Raw genomic sequence first — 17,946 nt, 5'->3', positions numbered from 1 at the left:
ATGAAAGTGAAATAGTAGCAATGTTATTACAATAGAAATCCATCATAAAATGTTTTGAAAACTGTTTCCAAAAACCAAATTCAAATTCTCTTTCACAGCAAATGGTTCCCTTTGATCTTTCTTGCTGCCTTTCCCTTTTCATTTCCACTGGCAGCTGTGAGTTTGTGAATTTGTGTCCAAGGTTGAGGTTATCTGCTCAGCTAACTAGATCTCTTGTTTGAACTACCAAGCTCCATAACATGCCACAAGACTCTTAAATTTTCTCATCTTCCCCCTGCTCTCAGACTTGTTTTACCTCCAAGAGACCCATGGAATACTTCTCTTTCTCAACTATTTAACTCTCCTTCAAGCCTCCTACAATCTATCTTTCAAAGAGTCTGATGGATTCCTACTTGCTATCCAATTACAATCCACATTCAATCTGCATTTCTTTAAATGAAGCATCAACAAACTTTTGTACCACTACTTGTGCAAATTCTCCCAACTTGATTTTTTTATTTGTTTCAGAGCACCAAAAATGACCTGGTCAAGTATTACAATTAGGCTCGTTGGCTCTAATTGTGCCCCTTCTCAGGATCTTACCTGCAGCCTTCAAGACAATCTCTCCTTACAGAGCCTCACGATCAGCTACTTCAGAGTTCTGTTTAATTCTGAATTGAGTTTCAAATCTCTCAGGTATTTCAAAAATCGAGACCTCTGATTTCCAGCTCCAAATTATCAGTGGCTTGAGTCCTCATCTCACTATTACAGAATCCTCACTGTCACCTTTTTTTAATACCAGTCTTAATTTCCCAAAACCCAATGCCAGGCATCTTATCTTAACCCCTTGCAAACTCCAACTCGACCACTCACATTCTGCCCCAAACAACTCACATTCTGCAATCATCAGCCTTAACCCTGTTGACCTCAAATGGCTACCCATCATCCAGTGGTTGATTTTGAAATGTTTGCTTTAGTCTAATTTATTCCAGTTCTAAGTTATCATTTGAACATAGCTTCCAGTTCTGCTAAATTGTTGAAAACTTAACTCTTATACCAATTGCATATTTTGAATGAATGGATTACATTAAATTATTTGTTTTAAACTTGATGTCCATTTTGTGGATAATAATATCTGTTGATTCTCCCTCACTACCTATTCACTTTTCCAATTTTATCAACACAACTGAAAATGCTTTTCTGTCTCAGAGTCAATGAAGGATTATACATCTGAATGTCAGGCAATATATAGGTGCTCACTCATTTGCTGGGTATTTCATGCATTTTCTGCTTTTCCTTCTGATTTGTAACAGTTGTAGAATTTTCACCATAAAAACTAGCATGGGAGAAGTCTTGTATGCCAAATCCTTTTAGAACAGGAGACTTAACATTGCTCTTGATAGTCAGGAGGTTGATACAGCCTCTGTATCAATTGACATTATTCTTTTCGGCAAGATACATTTTTATGTTGACACAGTAACCCCCAAGGTTTTAAAAGTGATTCCCCATATCATGAAAAATGAAGGACTAACATCACACAAATTCCAGACCTTTCGCACAGTTTCACTATCATGAATTGCATTAACTCAAATCTGCAGGATTAGGGGTTTTGAACAGTCTAGTATTCCATACTTTTCAATTTTGTAACCCAAATTCCAACTGTCATTACGTTTTAAAACAAATATTAGGCATGAAGCCATTAGGTTAACCATTTTTCTTTAAAATGATTTCCAAATGTTTTCAACCTGCATGTTTTTCATTATCCAGAACAGTGAGAATGCCAGACAAATCCTATTTTATCATATTCTTATAACGTAACCTGGCAACTGGAGCTTGGCAGATAGGCAAGTAAAGCCCTGATACCTTGCAACAATCCTCTACTTTACATCAGCTTATCTATCAAAAGCTATTTTCAGTACTTGGTTGATGTCAACGATCCTTTGTTTTTACAGTTGATAGGGCTTGGAGTTTACTTTACATTAACCACAGTTGAGTAATGATAATCTGCAAGCAGTGCAAATCCTACAGGGTGGGAGAGCTATAAAATCCACTGATAAAAGAGTTAAGATCTGCCAAAGGGGAATTTGAAAAAAACACTTGCAAGGGCTAAAACTGCTGTATACTGCATTGCAGCCACATGGGTGTTAGACTGCTTTTTAATTTAAATTTCAAGTTTTCACATCTTTTTCGAAGTGTTTTCAGACTTTTGGAAGAGGGTAGTTTTATTATAACTACTCATTTAACTGTAACTTTTGTACAAACAAGGAATGTGGCTGAAAATAATTTCTGGATGGACAATAAAGTGAAAAACAATTAAATGCAACAATCAAAGTATTCTTAAATATGAAAAGGGAGAGTGAGTGGCAAAAGGAACTGTGGATCTATTAAAGATAGTCAGATGCAAGAGGATAATGAGGAAGAAGGCAATGGCAGACTTGTCTAATGGTTAAGGATGACAGCAAAGAAACATGATCATCAAAGAAAACACTGAAGATGGTGAAAATCTGAAATAAAACTAGAAAAATGCTGGATGCACTCAGTACCTGTGCAGAAATATTGTTACTGCTTCAGATCAATGGCTTTGTTTAAGAATTGGGGAAAACAAAAATCGAGCTTTAAGCAAGTGGAGAAGCAGAGAAGGGCCTCCCATGAGAAAGAACAAAAGAAAATCCTCATCAGAGGGAGGAAGCAAAAGAGGTGAAAGAACAAAAGGGGCAATCAGACTAAAATTGATGGCAATCAAACAAAAAAAAAGCAGCCTAAATAGCAACAGCAGAAATTTGAAAGACTGTAAATTAGAAAATAGAGCAGAGATTATGATCTGATATTGATGAACTCAAAATTGAATCCTGAAGGCTATATCAGGACATGAAGACATATGAAGTGACTAATCAAAAAAATGAAGTGGTATCCAGTGACCCTCATTCTCACCACATAACAGGATGAAGACAGAAAGGTAAAAATCACAGGAGGTCGGAAGGTTGGAATCATACTTGTAGAACATTGCCCCTCACTCCACAAACTGGTCGCTTGATTGGTGTGTGCTCTCCCCGAAGGTAAATGAAACCACACGGTGATCAGCGAACACAATATGTAAAATTGGAAGTGCTGTTTTACCTGGAGCAACACAAAGTTAAAAATGCCAAACCAGGGATGGTGGCAGGGGAGGCAGTCTTAATTGGATTAACTGCAAGTCTCAAAGTAAATAAAAAGTCAATTAAGAAAATAATTGAAAACAAAATAAACAAATCTTTCAGATCGGATATTCCTCAGGAAATAAATTTGGAAGTTTGGCACAATTTTCCAAAACCCTTTAAATTCAAAAATTTGCCTTCAGATTGAAATATTTCAAATCTCACTCCATTATTTAAAACAAGGAGGGGACAGAGGATAAAATACATGAATTACATGAAAGTTATTAGAATCTAACATGAAAGAGCAGCTGGAAAAATAGCTGTTGACCAAAGCTATTCAGTACAGATACATGAAGAGTAGATCATGCCTGGTGAATTTAAATGTTTTGAGGGTGTCACTTACATGGTAAGTAGGGATCTGCCCATAGATCTTAGCTGTAAGAAATTTCAGAAGGCATCTGTTAAGATTGCAAAGAATAAAAAGGCGTATATTCATAGGGTGAAGCAACTCAAGTTTCACAATCTCAGGATCACAAAAATTGGAATGGGTCTGATTTGGTAGTAAATGCTCTTTGAATGTTGAGATTCAGTGCAGGAGTAATCTCACACTGTTTCTAGATAATTATTTTTGTTAACAAGGTAAGTAATAGTGAAAATTGGACATTTGCAGACTTTTGGAATGTGGATTTCCGATCTCCAGGAATTCTTAAACCAAAAAAAAACAAGGGTTTGATTAATCAATAATGTTTGAAAAATAGGAATAGTTACAGAGTAAATAAACAACTCCAAATAGCACGACCGTATGATAAACCCTTTCCTGCCATCTGTATTTTGATCAGGACTAAAGATCCTGAAGAAAATCTGGTGTGTTGTTATTGACAATAGATGCCAAACAATTTGGAACGTTGTGGTTTGGCAGGTTCTAATAATCAGACATCAGTCATACTTATTGCACTTCTGTTCAGAGAATTGTTGTAATATGTTTAAATGCCTTCATTAAGTGAAGAGGGTGGAAGTAAAACATCAGCTTCCTAACAAAAACTCTCGACTATTTGTTGCAACTCTCTCTAATCCATTTAATTAACATCCATGGTAAAGACAACTTCAGTTACCTAATAGATGAGTTCTAGCCTATACTTTTCAAACACGTTGCACGGAGATGTTGGTTGTTCTAAGCAGCTTATCAAGTGTTTTAAGAAGCAATTTTCTTGGATATACTCTCAGAAGCGGTGATACCCAGCTGCACTCAAATGTAACATAAACCACCTTTTTTTTAACCCTTTCAACAGATTAATTGGTCATGTTATGTTTTGCTAAATAACAATTATCTAATGGCTGTGTAGTTATTTTGAAGGATATAAAAGATGGATTGTGCGTATCTATTGCTTCACAATTATAGAGCCATGCAGCATAGAAACAGACCCTTCGGTCCATCTCGTCCATGCCAACCAGATATCCTGGATTAATCTCAATACATTTGCCACATTTGGCCCATATTCCTCTAAACCCTTATTCATAGACCCATCCAAATGCCTTTTAAAAGTTGTAATTGTACCATCCTCCACCACTTCCTCTAGCAGCTCATTCAATACATGCACCACCCTCTGCTTGAAAACTTTGCTCCTTATGTCTCTTCTAAATCTTTCCCCTCTCACCTTAAACCTATGCCCTCGAGATTTGGACTCCCCCACCCTGGGAAAAAAGAACTTAGCTATTCAACCTATCCTGATTTTAGAAACCTCTGCAAGGTCACCCCTCAGCCTCTGACACTCCAGAGAAAATAGCCTAAGCCTGTTCAGTCTCTCCCTATAGCTCAAACCCTCCAACCCTGGCAACATCATTATAAATCTTGTCTGAACCCTTTCAAGTTTAACAGCAACTTTCTCATAGCAAGGAGACCAGAATTTAAAGCAGTATTCTAAAAATGGTCCAATCAATGTCCTGTAAAGTCTCAACATGACCTCCCAACTCTTATCGTCAATGCGCTGACCAATAAAGTCGAGTGTACCAAATGTCTTCTTCACTACCGTCTACCTGCGACTCCACTTTCAATGTTGCATTATTGTTGGAGTCTGAGCTTCCTAATGTGAACATAAATGAGGGAGAAGCTCAGCTTTTCAATCAAATATTTTAGTTCCATTTCGTATCTTGATAAAGAATCCTATGTCAACCTTAATAGCAATCAAGCACTCCAATCATAAACACTCGGTGACATGCTGACAGGTCGAGACACATTGCTACCAATATTCCAAATTGCATTCCTCAACTGAGATATAATCATCACACCACTGCAAGCTCAGAAAGCCAACACACATTGTATTAAAAAGCACTCTTCATTGAGCAACCCAAAGAATGACTAATTCTTATGTATGTGCTGGAAGTATAAAGCCCAACTTAAATGCATAATGAAGAAGTGAATTACGTCTAAAGACATTGTGAATCTCGCTTTCTTCTGTCAGCACCCGCAAGACACCATTTATTTGTCTTCATTATCCTACTGCTGTGTGTGGCACTTTCCCAGTTGGTGTTCAAGGCTCAATATTTTGACAGTTTCATTGCATTCTTTTCCTAATGTCAAAATCCATAAATGTAAGATAGCTATTATATTTTATTTGATAACTTTAACTTGCATGGCCTAAGCAAAATAAACTCAAAACCTCAAACATGATACAACAGTCGGGAATTTGAATGACAGGTATAAAAACAGCAAGAGGGGCTTTCATGTAAAAGGAGATTATTAATGGAAACGGCTGACCTTCAGAAGTACAAACATCAACCAGGTTCAGGGGTAGGAATATAAAATGTCAGTTCTAAACGTAACTCGCAATCACAAAGCCCAATTATACGGAGGTCTTTAATATAGAACCACTAAACACCTACAAAGTGAAAGTAGGCCATTTGGCCCATCGAGTCCGTACCAAACCTCCAAAGACCACTCTCCCAGACCCATCCCCTGATCACATCCTGTAACCCCCTATTTACCATGGCTAATCCACCCAGTCTACATATCCCAGGATCTTCATAGAAATGTTCCTAAATTCAATGAACATGTCACCTGAATCCAACACACAAAGCAACCTCCAATTATATTTCAATCCAGGTGTTAGGTCTCTGTCATTCTGCTCCTCTCCTGGAATCAGGTCCAAATTATTATTTTGTTTTAGCTGTACAATTCTCTGTTCAAAGGAGCACTCCAAATGCAAGGAAACAACTCAATGATTAGCCTTTCCTACCCAGCAGAGCACTGTTGTCCAATATGCTTGCCACATGACAAACCAGTCACAAGTCTGTGCGAAAGCGACACAGTGCATTTTTAAGTGGCACACAATAATGAGTTGTGTTTGAGTTGCAGTAGCTGATATGGATAAATCATGAGAAGCATAGATAAAGTGAACAGCAAAATCTTTTCTCTAAGGTGGACAAGTTCAAAACTAGGGGGTATATTTGTAAGTTGAGACAAGAAAGATTTCAAAAAGACAAGGGGCAACTTTTTTTTCACACAGTGGTTTGTGGGCAGAATGAACTTGCAGAGGAAGTGGTGGATAGAGGTCGAGTTACAACATTTAAAAGACATTTGAATAATTCTTTACCATAGAGGGCTGATGAGGCTAAGCATATTCAAGGCTGAGATAGACAGACTTTTAGGCAGAAAGGGGATCAAGGCTTTTGGGAAAAGGCAGACGGGCAGTAAAGGATTATCTCATTGAATGGCAGAGTTCACTTAATGATTGAATGGCCTATTTAAGTCATATGATCTTATACCAGGTTTCTCATGACTTGAATATTGAAAGACCACTTACTCGTTGAAAGAATAGACAATAGACAATAGGTGCAGAGTAGGCCATTCTGCCCTTCAAGCCTGCACCACCATTCATTATGATCATGGCTGATCATCCTTAATCAGTATCCTGTTCCTGCCTTATCTCCATAACCCTTGATTCCACTATCCTTGAGAGCTCTATCCAACTCTTTCTTAAACAAATCCAGAGACTGGGCCTCCACTGCCTTCTGGGGCAGAGCATTTCACACACCCACCACACTCTGGGTGAAGAGGTTTCTCCTCATCTCTGCCCTAAATGGCCTACCCCTTATTTTTAAGCTGTGTCCTCTGGTTCGGGACTCACCCATCAGCGGAAACATGTTTCCTGCCTCCAGAGTGTCCAATCCTTTAATAATCTTATACGTCTCAATCAGATCCCCTTTCAGTCTTCTAAACTCAGGGCATACAAAGCCAGTCGCTCCAATCTTTCAACATAAGTTAGTCCTGCCGTTCCAGGAATTGACCTCGTGAACCTACGCTGCACTCCCTCAATAGCCAGAATGTCTTTCCTCAAATTTGGAGACCAGAACTGCACACAATACTCCAGGTGTGGTCTCACCAGGGCTCTGTACAGCTGCAGAAGAACCTCTTTGCTTCTATACGCAATTCCTCTTGTTATGAAGGCCAGCATGCTTTCTTCACTACCTGCTGTACCTGCATGCTTGCCTTCATTGACTGGTGTACAAGAACACCCAGATCTCTTTGTACTGCCCCTTTACCTAAATTGATTCCATTTAGGTAGTAATCTGCCTTCCTGTTCTTGCCATCAAAGTGGAAAACCCATACATTTATCCACATTAAACTGCATCTGCCATGCATCTGTCTACTCACCTAACCTGTCCAGGTCACCCTGTAATCTCCTAACATCCTCCTCACATTTCACCCTACCACCCAGCTTTGTATCATCAGCAAATTTGCTAATGTTACTATTAATACCATCTTCTGTATCATTAATATATATTGTAAAAAGCTGCGGTCCCAGCACTGATCCCTGCGGTACCCCACTGGTCACCACCTGCCATTCCGAAAGGGAGCCGTTTATCACTACTCTGAGTTTCCCGTCAGCCAACCAATTTTCAATCCAAGTCAGTACTTTGCCCCCAATACCATGTGTCCTAATTTTGCTCACTAACCTCCTATGTGGGACTTTATCAAAGGCTTTCTGAAAGTCTGGGTACACTACATCCACTGGATCTCCCTCGTCCATCTTCAGAGTTACATCCTCAAAAAATTCCAGAAGATTAGTCAAGCATGATTTCCCCTTCATAAATCCATGCTGACTCTGACCTATTCTGTTACTGCTATCCAGATGTGTCATAATTTCATCCTTTATAACTGACTCCAGCATTTTTCCCACCACTGAGGTCAGACTAACTGGTCTATAATTTCCTGCTTTCTCTCTTGCTCCTTTCTTAAAAAGTGGTACAACATTAGCCACCCTCCAATCCGCAGGAACTGATCCTGAATCTATCAAACTCTGGAAAGTAATCACCAACGCATCCACGATTTCTAGAGCCACCTCCTTTAGTACCCTGGGATGTAGACCATCAGGCCCCGGGGACTTATCAACCTTCAGACCTAACAGTCTCTCTAACACCAATTCCTGGCAAATATAAATTCCCTTCAATTCAGGTCCTTCAGCCACTGTTACCTCTGGAGAAGGAAAATAGTCCACCTTTGGTCACTTTCTCTGTTCTTGCTATGTCTGGGTGCTTTTAAAAATAATACATTAAGATCTGTGGAACCGCTGTATGAATTGTTGTGAAAGCAAGACAGCAATCCAATTGTCTTGAAGTGTTCTTGGGGAGTCTAGTGACATGGGATGCCAAGTGAAGAACTTGACTTGTATAGCTGGTAGTTGTCAGTTATTGCCAAACAGTTGAGATGTGAGAGTGAAGGACAGTGTTGCATGAATAAAAGGTAGAAATATTGCCAAGTTAGGGCCATGTAGCAACATTCAAATGTGTGTGCCTCATCTTAACAGATCTGTTGAAAGGAGTGATTGAAAGGATTAGGGGTGTATTGATGTAAACAGAGGTGTGACAGGAAATTGGGCATGAGCCAAAAATCCATCAAATGTTCAGAAGCTATGTTTGGAAATGTCAGATAATAGAGGAAAAGCAAGATAAATGTCAAAGTTTGAAGCCAATATGTAGAAACTTATCAATTCTGTTCCTGCTCTAACTTTCCTGATATATCAATTCCAATAATATAAACATTTTTAAAAAATCTTCTGGAGACATTTGTTTGATTGTGAAATTAACTGAAGCACACTTTGAAACAGAACACTTCAGTTAATAGACTGTCTCCACCCTGAGTGTGCATACAGCAGACCTGCTTTTGGAACAGTGCATGACCAAAGCCTCCTTATTTTGGCAGAGTCTAATTGGTAGTTATTGCTAACAGTTCCAAATCTCAAGCCTATTTTCAAAAGACTGCACGTTTGTTTTATTCATGTTTCATCTATTTTATGTCATGTGGTATATCGGTGGCTTGAACACTGCAAGTTTGACAAAACATTAAAATTCTATTGGATAACATTTTTCTGGTGACAGAAGTCCTATGCCAACATTACACTGACCTTGGAGACTCTTTATTCCTTTTCGATTTTGAGAAATAATTTAAAAGAGTCATTGAACTTATAGCATACCTGCCAAATTAGAAAGAATGGGGTCCACTTAAATGGCTTTCATACGATTGTTTACATCCATTTTTCAACCACAATTATCTGCTTTCTATTTTCTAAGTCAGTTATTAATTTAGCAAGAGACATAAGTCCATGCATTTTACAGGTAAATATCAGTGTGATATTGGTATTGAACAGGTTCATTTCTTTACCAAAAAAGCTTAAGAGGATATACTTGCAAATCCACTGATGTGATCATCATTACAACCTTGAACATTTATAAATCTGATGGAAGCCTACAAAAATAATGCAAATATTCTTCTTTTTATAAAGAAGCTAGGATCACACTATAATAAATTATAGAAAGATAAGACTAGCATCATTTTTTATCCACATATCATATTAACAGAATTAGTTGATGAGATGGAGAAAGATGACATGATTTCAGTGTCTCAGGCTTTATGCCAAAGTCATTCACATTATAATTTAGACAATGAGTTGCAAGAAGAATAGATCACTTGTCCCATTATTCATTGTGCTTATTCACCATTTCATTTGTGGTGCTTTATTACAAGAAATGCATGCCGTACAGAGAATACAGAATGGAGAACTAGAACACAGCATTTAATCTGCCTGATAGGAAACCTTCTATAACTTACACATAATAAAAACTCAGATGGGTCTCTTACTTCCTGCCCAAGCATCACACAGTAATTCATTAGCAAAAATCCTAAGTTGCACACCTCCTCTTAGTAAAGAGCATGACAGGATTCCCTCAACAGCACCTTCCAAACCTGCAACTTCAACCAACTGGAAAGCTGAGGGAAGCAAATGTTTGCGCACACCACTAGCTGCAAGTTCACCTCCACACATGCCATCCTGAATTGGAACTACATCATCATTCACTGTCACTGGTTAAAATCCTGCATCTTGAATATTGTAAACATTTCAATCTGGCAGTTCACACCACCCTCTTAAGGTCAACTGACAATGGAATATTAGGGTGGCTGCTACATGAATCTGACAGTTGGACATCCTTCAAACAGTGTTTGAGCACCAGGATCAATCTGTCAAAAAGATGTCCACATGGGAATCACTTATGCTTATGAAGGATCAAGTTGATTGGTTATTCCACTGCTATTCTACTATTTTGATCACTGTTCAACATACTGTTGTTATATTTTATCCCCTCTGTAAAACCATAAGATACACAGGAAAATTGGGCTCTTTCACACTCTTCACATAGTTGAACAGCAAAATTTAAACTATTATTTTTATATACAAAATTATAATTTAAATGTAGCCTACAAGAAAAGCACACAAGCAAAAATAAAGTTTACCCACAACATGTCACATTTTTGGCTTAACCTTTACAGATAGAATGCAATAGCACTAGTAATTTTGACATTGTGGGTGATGAGCCAAAGAAAAACTGGCATCTGTGTTGTTACTGACCATTTCTAGCACAGCCATGATGAATACCCCATGTCATGTGTCATATCAGTCTTAAACCTTATCATTCCAGATGGGAAAGGAGAGTATTGTACAAACCAAGGAACTGAACTGGATCGTTAAATAAGGGAAGGGATGCAGAATGACTAATCTGTTGGCCAGAAGCCACATCAAAACCACCATCAACACCAAAACTATTACTTATTTCGAACACGATTTTCCATCCTTGACACTGAGCAAGGGATGCCTTCAACAACACTATTTAAAGGATTCACCAAATTTATTAATTACTCATTCTTTTGCTAAATTGCTCTTTCAAGGTTTGATACTATACCAGCTAACTGTAACCTTCCAAAAACGGCTTCCTGCTGTTCCAGGTGAATTCTTCAAAATGCCACTATGGTATCCTACAGAATTAGAAATATCAGTCTCAACTGAGATTAGCAGCCTCTGGAAGGTACCCAGAGACCAAATGGCATAACTCGACATTGGAAAAGGACATTAATTGTGAAAAAGAGCTAATGTACCTTTAGCCACGGGTATTAAAATATCCTACTGGTACCCCTTTAACAGACCTATTTTTGTTGTAAACATGGCACTTGAAAAAACTTCATACAGTCTTCCAGACAATGAACTGGGTAGGAGTCAACCCTGGTTGCATTACTAATATTCTTGAAGTCTACACAGAGCCTGGTTCAACCATCAGACTTATGCATTCAAACAACTGGGGATGATTAGGTTTCTTTCCATCATGTATGGACCTGATTCTTGAAACTTCAGGATAAGGTTGCTTTTATGTGGAATGGGTCTCCTCCGCCCAGCCACATTATGTGTGGTGAATACCGTGCACCCTGGTTTGATCCTCCACTGCTTTAAATGTTGTGGACTGGCCCGTCAGGTCTCATTGTTTTGCATCGAAATATGAGAGCAGGTATCAAATATTCCGAGCAATACCATATCAGTTAACCAGACAGTACGAGGTTCAATTCGGGAATTTGGCATTCCTCCCTTTGTCTTATTTGCACTATGCCTTACATCCTCCACTATGCTTGGTTATCCTGTTCCTGATTGTAGTTCCTTTTCAACACGTTGATTTGACAGCCTGCTCATTTTTTTCTGTGGTCTGCGGTTTCAATTAAATAATTCACATAGGGAATGGGTGGCTGGTTGTTCTGTCCACCTTTTTGTGACTGGGAGATTTGAAAAGCTCTTGTTGCAGGCTTTCATGAATCATTTCCAGAACATGGATAAGAGTTTCAGCTCTCTGATTGATGAGTTATAGGGGACCTCTTACTTACAATACACTACAGCTCAAGAACAGGCCCTTCAGTCCACCAAGCCTGGACTGATTCCCAATCCTTATTTAGACTTGCTAATTATTGCCCATGCGTGGTTTCTATCCCTCTGTTTGCCTCCCGTTTATGTGTCTATCAAGATACATCTTATATGTTAGTAATGTGCCTGCTTCCACCACCGCCACTAGCAGAGCATTCCAGGCACCTACCGCCCTCTGAAAACTTTTCCCTGCACTTTTCCCCTAAACTTTCCCCCTCTCATCTTGAACCTGCGCCCTTTTGTAGTTAACCTTTCCATCTTGGGAAAAGCCTCTGACTTTCCATCTTATATGCCTCTCATAATTTTGTAGACCTCTCTCAGGTTGCCCCTCAGCCTCCATCTTTCCAGTGAAAACAATCCAAGTTTATCCAAAGTCTCTTTATAACTAAAATCCTCCAGACCAGGCAACATCCTGGTAAGCCCTTTTTGCATCTTTCTCAAAGCATCCATATCCTTCCGTTATTGTGGCAACCAGAACTGCAAGCAATATTTCAAATGTGGCCGAGCTAATGTTTTGTACAGCTGTAACATAACTTGCCAACTTTTATATTCAATGCCCCAGCTGATGACGGTAAGCACGCTGTATGCTTTCTTGACCAGCTTATTGCCACTTTCAAGGATCTGTGGACCTATATGTCCAGATGCTTCTTTTTGTTAGTGCTCCTAAGAGTTCTAAACAACTAAGAGAAAGTGAGGACTGCAGATGCTGGAGATCAGAGTTGAGAGTGTGGTACTGGAAAAGTACTGCAGGTCAGGCAGCATGTGAGGAGCAGGAGAATCGAAGTTTCGGGCATAAGCCCTTCATCAGGAGGGCTTATGCCCAAAACATCGATTCTCTAGTTCCTCGGATACTGCCTGACCTGTGCTTTTCCAGGACCACACTCTTGACTCCGAAGGGTTTTGTTATTTATTGTACAATTTGCACCTGAATTTGATTTTCCAAACTGTATCACCTCATATTTGTTCAGATTTAACTGTATTTCAATTTCTCTGCCCAAATCTGCAATCTATCTATTTTTTGCTGTATCCTTTGACAATCCTCCTCATCCCTGCCAATTTTGGTGTCATCCACAAACTTACTAATCATGTCTATAAACAAATGCAAAGAGATTAGAATTCAAAGAGACTCTCAGCTCATTCAGTGAATTTTAGGCAACAAACATGAGAAATTCAACACTTTACATCCCAGTGATGGAAGCGTTCAGTCATATGCTGTGAGCATCTTTAACGTCTGATGACACCATTCTGAAGACTCCTGTGACTGTGGATGATAGATTGTGGATTTTAGCTGTGTTATATCCAGAATATTCATGCCTTACTGAAAAATTAGACAAAAAAATTGGTTCCATGATTCAATTGGATGATCCATATTGGGTGAAGAACTGGGTTAACCTTTCTATCAATAACTTGACAGGAATCGTTTTCAGGGAACGGCTTCTGGAATCTGGGTAACCACATCTATAATAGTTATTATATACTGCTGGTCCCTTTCAATTTTTGGTAGGAGTCTCACACACAATCTACCAACACTCTGTGCAATGGTTCCCTAAAAGCTGGAATAGAAATGAGGGCACTGGTTTTATTGCAACCTTGCGGTTTTGCACAAGATTGCATAGGCAGAATCAACATGGTTTTGTAAAAGTGAAATCCTGTTCATTTATAACAGCTAATTGGATGTAAGGTAATTTGTGGTTGTATTGGACTTGGATAACCAAAAGAGATTTGATAAGGGGTCTGATTCAAGGTTACGACACAAAGCAAGAGCTCATGGTGCAAGGGTAACATATTAACATGGATAAATGATTGATTAATTAGCAGGAAGCAGAGAGGTGGGGTAAATGTGTTGTTTTCCAGCTTGATAAGATGGATTCTAAGAGGATATTTCCATTTGTAGTGAGACAAGGAATGAAGGACCGCAGCTCTGACAGTGAAGACAATGTTGAAGAGAAGTTTTGTGACTAAGGTTTATTAGTCTGTGAAATTCTGTTTCCCAGAAAACAGTGGAAGCTAGGTCATTGAATTTACTCATGGCTGAGTTGGATAGATTTTTGATAGACAACGCAGTCCAAGTTACAGCAGTCAGACAGGAAAGTGAAGCCAAGGCCACAATAAAGTTCAGAGTCAGTCTTACTGAATAGCAGAGCAGGCTCAAAAGGGCCATATGGCTTACTTGTGATCCTATGGTCCTATGTTGTGCCTGTGGTGTTAAAGGCACCATTAACGATAGTGAAGCAGGCATGTAAATTAACAGCATAGACAACATTTGCAAAAAGGAAAACTGATATGACAAAAAAAACTAATGCATTATTTATGGGTAGAGTCAAGGAACCAACTGCACAATGCTGTAATTATTAAATTCCATAAGAATATTCAAATCAACTAGCACATGGCCTCGATTCAAATATCTGTCCAAAATGACTTAATGTGAATTTCACAAATACTTGCTCCGTTTGTCATCTCGAGTGTCAAGAACTTTATTCAAAAGTAACTTTAAGAACATTTACTGAATCCCACTAAACTCCTTTACAATACAGTTGTATATGCTTGGCTCATTCAAAATGTCTCAAGGCCTTGATAAAGAAAGGAAAAGGGACATCAAAGTAAGACATGAAATTAAAATGACCAAAAACATAACTGAAGAGAAGTTTCTGTGGAGTATTTTGGAATATTGTAGAGAATGCTTAAAATGATTGTACTTTGGAGTTGACTGCACGCAGTTACCTGCCAGGCATCAACTCAACAGTAGCCCTGTTGTTTGCTGCCACATCTCATCCCATTCAGGACTTCAGTCAATTCTACAGAGAATCTCATTGCAATTTCATTTACTTTTTCAGTACGATAATGTTATCTCAATAAGTCCATCATTATTAAGACAATCTCTTCTTTTTTTCCTGTTCTTTTTAAAATGTTCAAACTCCCCTAGGATTATTAAATTCCTACTGCATACCATTAAAATATACACATGTTCTCTTAAACAATGGTTAAAGTAGTTGTTTAAAAAAGTACTGCATTTAGGTTTGTGCAATCTTCAATCCTACTCCATGACCTTTGTACACTCTCATCTTTCTCACTTGCATTGAACATGCTTCACTATCCTTCGTTCTGTCTTTAATATACAACTCCAAAATTTCAATTTTTCCCTCACTACTAACTTCCACTTGTTAACTCATATTTATTCCTATGACCGCACCTTATTTTCCTTTTGTCTTCAATTTCTCAGTCTCCAACTATTTCCTTGTCCAATATTTCCTCTCAATCTCCTCCCTATTCTTATTAACTGTCCCTGCTTGCCCTCCATTTGCCATTCCTAAACATTCCCATCTCACATTTCTCTCATTAACCTGATCTGCCGACCTTGATTTTCTCCTTCTTTCCAAAATTTATCTCCAGACTTACCCTCTCATCCTTCCTTTATTGTTTCTTTGATTGCCTTGTCTCTTTATCCTGTCCTCTATCCATGCCCCTCATGATTTTGTAAACCTCTGTAAAGGTTACTCCATCACCTCCGGTGCTCCAGGAACAACAGCTGCAGCCTATTCAGCCTCTCCCTATAGCTCAAATCCCCCAAACCTGGCAACATCCTTGTTAATCTTTGCTGAACCCTTTCAAGTTTCACAACATCCTTCCGATAAGGAGACCAGAATTGCATGCAACGTTCCAAAAGTGGCCTAACCAATGTCCTGTACAATTGCAACATGACCTCCCAACTCCTATACTCAATACTCTGACCAATAAAAGAAAGCATACCAAACATCTTCTTCACTACCCTATTTACCTGCGACTCTACTTTCAAGGAGCTATGAACCTGCACTCCAAGGTCTCTCTGTTCAGCAACACTCCCTAGGACCTTACCATGAAGTGTATAAGCACTGCTCTGATTTGCTTTTCCAAAATGCAGCACTTCACATTTTTCCAAATTAAACTCCATTTGCCAGTGCTCAGCCCATTGGCCCATCTAATCAAGATACCATTGCACTGAGGATAGGATAAATAGACAAGATCTTTGCCCTGGGGTGGGGGGAGTCCAGAACTAGAGGACATAGGTTGACGGTGAGAGGGGAAAACTTTAAGAGGGACCTAAGGAGCAACTTTTTCATGCAGAGGGTGGTGCATGTATGGAATGAGCTGCCAGAGGAAGTGGTGGAGGCTGGTACAATTACAGCATTTAAAAAGCATATGGATGGGTATATGAATAGGAAGGGTTTAGACGGATATGAACCAAGTGCTGGCAAATAGGACTAGATTAGGTAAGGATATCTGGTTGGCATGGACGAGTTGGACTGAAGGGTCTGTATTTGTGCTGTAGGTCTCTGTAACTATGACTTTGCATTCTACATCTCGGGATATATTCCACAAGACTAAGATACAATAATGTCTAACCTAATGCTGCAACTTCTCTCACTTAATGGCACACACTTTTTAAGCTACAAATATTTCTTCAAGCTCATATCAGATTGCTCTGGACCACTTGGCTCACTGCTGTTGAAACACTTAACATGCACTGCACTGTTCTTGACAGAAGGTACATGAAGACACACTGTGCCTCTTTCAACTCCACAAAATAGGCATCAGCCCTTCTGCAGGAAATGTCTTGCCCAATCAAAGTCAATCATCCTGGCTTTAAAATGTAATCAAATATTGGCAGTTAACTGTCAGTCATCATTATTGATGTGTTCTATGTTGGAATATCTCTATCAAAGTTGACTTGCAACCATACACTCTCATCTCATGCAATATAAATACCATTCTCTATTTGCAAAGGTATTTTTCCCCAATTATTCTTAGGAACACAAAAATCTTTAACAAAATGTGTCTTTCTTTTAAATATAAGTATAGACAATTTTGTATTACCAAATAATATTGACCAAACACTCCTTTTAAAATCGGTTGAATGTAATTGGAGAAATAGAGGTAACTGTGAGAACAGGCACAGGAATAAAACTTTAAGCCACCTTCAAAGTGGTGACTTGATGTTTCTTTGTGTATTCAGCATTTCAGTGGGTAATTCCTTTACAGAAATCATGCATTCCAGCTGCACGAAACCTCCAATATTACATTATTGAACAACATTAAACAGTAATTCAATATCACAGCTCTTCAATAAACCTGCACTGTCAACACCATGTGGGAACCTGCACAACTCTCTCAAGTTGTAGCAGAACCGGTTTTAAGTTTCACAGGAAAAATTCAGAAGTGCATTATATGTTCACATTCTAGCAACTGCTCCACACAGTCTTGAGATGGTGTCTTCCAATGCTATGAATAATGCTGTAAAATTACATTTCCCCCTCCCCATTACACTCCTTCATAAACACAAATAAATTATAATGAGCTCTTCTAATGATTTATTTACTAAAAATAGGGTGAAACAAATTCTTAGCTCTAGGTTTTGATGCCTATTCTGTGCTGAGTCAATTGATTTCAGTCAGGACATGAGTCTGCTATTACATTTTACCAGGGAGGGGAAGTCCACAAGATTTGATGACTGGCAGTAAAGGCACCAAATGGCAAATGTCTGTTACAGCTGGAAGCATCTTTGACAGTGATGCCCTCCGTGGTTGAGTAGCCTGCTGATATGTACTGTCTCGGTGTACAGTTGA

General features: G+C 38.8%; 1 protein-coding gene across 3 annotated transcripts in view; it reads right to left on the bottom strand.

The window, feature by feature from the left end:
• Positions 1–17,946, bottom strand: part of celsr1a (cadherin EGF LAG seven-pass G-type receptor 1a) — a 313,982-nt gene that overhangs the window by 151,634 nt on the left and 144,402 nt on the right. The gene's annotated exons all lie outside the window — the stretch shown is intronic.

Source organism: Chiloscyllium plagiosum, unplaced genomic scaffold (assembly GCF_037043375.1).
Source record: "Chiloscyllium plagiosum isolate Xiang-an unplaced genomic scaffold, Cpla_swu_hap1 HiC_scaffold_23, whole genome shotgun sequence".
Taxonomy (NCBI): Eukaryota; Metazoa; Chordata; class Chondrichthyes; order Orectolobiformes; family Hemiscylliidae; genus Chiloscyllium; species Chiloscyllium plagiosum.
The sequence above is the reverse complement of the archived record's forward strand: the minus strand, read 5'-3'. Positions and strand labels throughout refer to the sequence as shown.